This window comes from Myotis davidii, unplaced genomic scaffold (assembly GCF_000327345.1).
Source record: "Myotis davidii unplaced genomic scaffold, ASM32734v1 scaffold2033, whole genome shotgun sequence".
NCBI classification, from domain to species: Eukaryota; Metazoa; Chordata; class Mammalia; order Chiroptera; family Vespertilionidae; genus Myotis; species Myotis davidii.
The window spans coordinates 59,189-64,577 of record NW_006284435.1 but is presented as its reverse complement, the minus strand read 5'-3'; the positions used below and the strand labels follow the sequence as shown (position 1 = coordinate 64,577).

The 5,389-nt window shown below is 45.5% G+C and overlaps 1 pseudogene; it reads right to left on the bottom strand.

The window, feature by feature from the left end:
• Nucleotides 1–518: 518 nt before the first annotated feature.
• Nucleotides 519–2,269, bottom strand: LOC102756166 (annotated as a pseudogene).
• Nucleotides 2,270–5,389: the final 3,120 nt, after the last annotated feature.

Genomic DNA, 5,389 nt, shown 5'->3' with positions numbered 1-5,389 from the left:
GAGAGAGGATACAAATTATGAACAACAAATACACATCTATCAACAAGAGAATCTGAAAATCAAGTTGAGAATCTGATAAACAGAATGAACTGGTGATTATAATAAAATCAGGGGCATAGAATGGGAATGGACTGGCTATTCTTGGGGAGTAAAGGGGTGAGGGGGATGCGGGAAGAGACTGGACAAAAATCGAGCACCTATGAATGAGGACAGTGGGTGGGGAGTGAGGACGGAGGGTGGGGTGGGAACTGGGTGGAGGGGAGTTGTGGGGGGGAAAAAAGAGGAACAAATGTAATAATATGAGCAATAAAGATTTAATTAAAAAAAAGAAATGTATTTTTAAGTAAAAAAAAAGAATTTAGAAATTTCTAAAATTTACCCCTAAAAGCCTGTTTTTAAAAGAAAGCTACTTAAGTATAAGCATATATCTCATTACATGATTATTTTTCATTTGGTAAACAGATGAATGTGCAGATGAATTAACGGTATTGTACTGTAGAGGCAAAACTGGCCTTGGGTGTTGTGATCAAACAGAAAGGAAGGCAGGGATGGTGCTCTGGGTAAGTAAATGGCTGGGTACCTTCTATGTCATTAGATGCATATCTCTACCACTCAGAATATTTGGGGTAAATAACAAATCAAGAGTGCTCCTCCATGACCAGTTGGTTAGGCCAGTCAAATCATTTTAATGTACATGCCGACTGATCCCTGGAAATGAATTCTAACCTTAGTGGCTAGTTAAGGTGGAAGAAAATGAAAATGCGTAGTTCACTCACAAAATATAAAGTCTACTCTCTAGTAATGAATATAAATGTTAAAGTACTTCATACAAAAGAACACATCAACAGTTTTTTTTAAAAAATTAAATTCTTGGGCCACGGGCACTGTAAAGTGTGGATGCTCACTTCAACAATTTCTTGAAAACACAGAGCTGTATTTCTCATTTGGAATACTCTCTTTATCTTGCAAAATGTTTTCTCACACGTGGTGCCCGTGAACTGCACCGACACTGTCTCTGCCCTGCATCTGTACCTGCATCCTGGCGATCATCTGCATGCGGTGGAGCTCAGCTTCCTTTTCCAGCAAGATCTGATCTTTATTCATGTCCTCATTTTCCATCTTTCTGCTGCCGCTTGTGAGCCCCTCAGAACGGAAGTTCTCATAGTGAAGGTCCTGGGTCACCTCCTGGAGGTCCTGCATGTGTGTGATGAGCATTGTCAGCTTCAGAAAGTCGTGTTCTGAGTTCTCCACCTCCACGATACCCCTCGGATAGAGGCGGCCTTGGACCTTCTTGCCTTTGAGTTCTATCAGCTGATGGGATCCAACCACAGAGAACGGGATACTGGCCTTGGGAAGTCTGGTCTGCTCTTCAAAATCTTCATCTTCATCTGATTCTGCATCAGGTAAGTGATAGATTTTGATGTTATGTTCTTAAATTTCATCCAGAATCCTTTTCTTCAAATGCTCCCATTCCTTCAGAGTGAGGTACCAGCTTTCGCAATGACAGGCACAACCTTGACCTTGTTGTGTATCACCTTCATAAATGCAACATCTAAGGGCTTAAGTCTGTGTCCAAAGGGCGAGATGAAATAGAAGCAGCAGTGTACCCTGTTGTCCACAATGTGCCTTTGGTTGAGGCCGCTCTCGTCATGTAGGTACCGCTCAGACTGCTCGTCGATGTAGAAGATCATGGTCCTGAAGCAATCCCTACAGTTGACGGCATCACCGTAGCCGGGTGTGTCCATCACTGTCAGGTGCAGCTTGACCCTCTCGCTCTTCAATCTCAACAGTAGAAGCTTCAATTTGGACTGTTCTTTCAATTTTCTCTTCAGCTCCAGGTATGATTTTTTCTGGGTAAAGATCTGTCAAGAACAGGCTGTTTATAAGAGTCGATTTTCCTAGCCCCAATTCACCTACCACCATTAGTGTGAACTCAAAACCTTTTTTCACTGATTTCCGGTGAACTTGGTTAGGAAGATTTGCAAATCCAACACAGCCAGGAGTTTTTGGATTTATAAACTGAGTTGGTTATTGCTTAGACATCTTCAGTGAAGTTCTGTCAATCTCAGAGAAGCTGAAGAAGAGCCAACCGACTGTGCAGCATATCCACCCAGTGCCCGCCATCTGCTCCAAATTCTCATTTCTTAAAGTATTTAATTAATATCCATCCTTGTGAAATAATTTCCATAACTCATTATCCAAAACTTACTTAAATAACCTCAACACAAAAGTTCTCAAAACAAATAATGAGGCTCAGGGTGTACAAAGATTAAGGCTTCTCAGGTAACTCCTATTCAGTACAAAAAGTTCTGTCATGAAGATCTGAGTTTGTGTTCCTGTTCTTCTGCCTCTGTGGCCTTGAGGAAGTTACCTAGCTTAAGTTTCTGACATCTTCGGAACGGGGATATTCTTCATAGAATTATTATGAGACTAGAGGCCCGGTGCACGAATTCGTGCATGGGCGGGTCTGGCTGGCCAGCCCCAATGGGGCCAATCGATGGGGCCCATAGGGCGGGCCAACCCTGGGGAGAGGATGAGGAAGGTTGACCCGCCAGCTCACCCCCTGGTCCAAATCCTGGTCCAGGGGAAAATTTGCATATTAGCCTTTTTTTTGTAAAATACAGTATTGCCATGACTGAGTTTTAAAAATTCTCAACTCCACCAGAGCCCCTGCAGCTTGCATTTTATCTAAACCTCACACAACAGAAAATAGGCTAGACACTACAAAAGGAACATTTAAAACTCACAAAAAAGATAACTGAATCACTGCGTGTCCTGGATAAAAGTGTGCTAAACCTCAGCAACAGTTACCACGCCCAGCTGGTTTGGCTCAGTGATAGAGCCTTGGCCTGGGACCAAAGGGTCTGGGTTGGATTCTGACCAAAGAAGGTACCTCGGTTGCAGGTCCCTCCCTGGCCTGGGCCCTGTTCAGGGCTCCTATAGGAGGCAATCAATCAATGTGTTTCTCCCCATCTTTCCCTTACCCTCCTGCTCTCTCTAAAACCAATGGAAAGATGTCTTTGCATGAGGATTAAATAACAAAAACAAACACTAACAGTTACCTGGGCAAAATTCTCCAGCCTTTTGCTGATCCAATTGTTTCTTACAGCTGCCAATATAGCACAAGTCAGATCTTTTGTAAGTTACAATTTAAGGAATGCTCAAAACACAGGAACTCCACCCCCAAAGGATGCTGATACAATCAGGGACCCGGCCTTATGTTACTTTTGGTTATGAACAGCCAAAATAACATTAAAATAATATAACACAAGTGGCTACTAAGACCCTGTTAAGCATAGGAAAAGCAAATGTGCGGGGGATATATGGGGAACTGGCACACGTCTCTAGATTTTCAAAAAAGGGAAAGGAAGGTACATATCCAAAGGGGGAAAAAGTGTTTCCTGCCCCTGAATAACTATTCCCGTCTCCCAGGAGTGCACCTTCGGGATGTCGGCAAGAACTTGCAGACTTCGCCTCTCCAACTGGGCGAGGGCTGGGGAAGCCCGGACCCTGCAGAGCTCTGTCTGCAATGCTGCCTTTGCACTGTGCTCTCTGCAGTGCCCGGGACCCAAGAGGCGCCCTCCGCTCAGGTGCCACCACCCACGCAGGGTCCTCAGCCCGCACCTCCAATCCCAACCGCCCTCTCCCGCCCCACTTGGATGAGAAAGACAACCTGCTATCTTCCCTCCACTCACCTTGGCTGAGGTCCCTCCGACTCTGCCACAACGTCTCTTTTTTGTAATGCCTAGCAACTCCCAATTTCCTGGCTTATTCACACTGTGTTAAGTTTTGGATATATAAGGAGATGTAGTTTGAGGTTAGCTAAAAACAAAAATCTACACTAATAAAAGACAAACATGCAAACTGACCATACCTTCACTATGCCTTAGCCACACCTACCAGCCAATCAGAATGACTATAATCAAATTAACCCAACCAAGATGGCGGCTGGCAGCCATGGAGCTGAAGTGAGCAGGAGGCTTGGTTGCCCCAATGATGAAGGAAGCCAAGCTTCCCAGCTGCCACGGCAGGCTCTGAGCTCCACTCAAAGCAACAAAATTTCAATTATAGAAGGTAAATAAATCCCAGAATTAAAGAAAAAGAAAAAAAGGAGAGGCTGGGAGCTTCTGTTGCTGGGGGGCTTGGCCAGCCTGAAAACAGCGCTCAGCCACCTCACCCAGACTGGCCAGGCACCCCAGTGGGGACCTCCCACCCTAAAAGGAGTGTGGCCAGCCTGAAAACTGCCATCAGCCCCTCACCCAGGCTGGCCAAACCTCCATGGGGTGAGGGTCCCCACTGTGGGGAGGGCTTGACCAGCCTGCAAACAGCCATAAACCCCTCACCCAGGCTGGCTAAGTACCCCAGTGGGGACCCCCACCCTGAAGGGAGTGTGACCAGCCTGCAAACACCCATCAGCCCCTCACCCAGGCTGGCCAGACACCCCAGAGGGAACCCCACCCTCATCTGGACACCCTTCAGGGCAAACCTGCCGGCCCCCACCCATGCACCAGGCCTCTATCCTATATAATAGAAGGGTAATATGCAAACTGATCCTAACAATCCAGCACAGCAGTCGTGGCGGGAGCCTCTTCTGCCTCCTCAGCAGCGCTAAGGATGTCTGACTGCAGCTTAGGCCTGCTCCCCACTAGCAAGTGAACATCCCCCGAGGGCTGCCAGGCTGCCAGAGGGATGTCTGACTGACAGCTTGGGCCTGATCCCCCAGGGAGCAGGCCTAAGCCAGTATGTGGACATCCTCTGAGGGGTCCCAGACTTCACGAGGGCATAGGCTGGGCTGAGGGACCCCCCTCCCCAAGTGCACAAATTTTTGTGCACCAGGCCTCTACTATTTAAATATTAAACATAAAACCTTAATAATTAATTTGGGTGGGGTTGTTTTGTTTTATCATTGTTTTTGAAATAAATCTTTGATACTTTGCTTTCCAATATTGTTCTTTTTGTGAATGGAGAGAGCAGAAAGTTAAAATCCAAATGCTAGTCATTTGAACTTATTTCCCCATTTCTATTGGATTTCATATAGCTATAGTTGATTATACAAATCTAGAGCATCTCAACTTATTTCTAAATATAAAAGTTATATTTTTCCTACCTTTTTAAAAAAAGAGAATACAGATCATTAGACATCAAATCATTTTACATCTAATCTAATAAAGAGAAACATGCAAATCGACCATATCTCCACGACACCCACAAGCCATGCCCAAAAGCCATGTCCACCAACCAATCAGGAGTGAATATGCCAATTACCCAACTAAGATGGTGGCGGCCACGGAGCTGGAGTTGCCCCTGGCAATGGAGGAAGTGAAGCTTCCCACCTTCCCTGCCGGCCCTGAGCTGAAGGCTACAAAGTTTCAATTATAGAAGATAAATA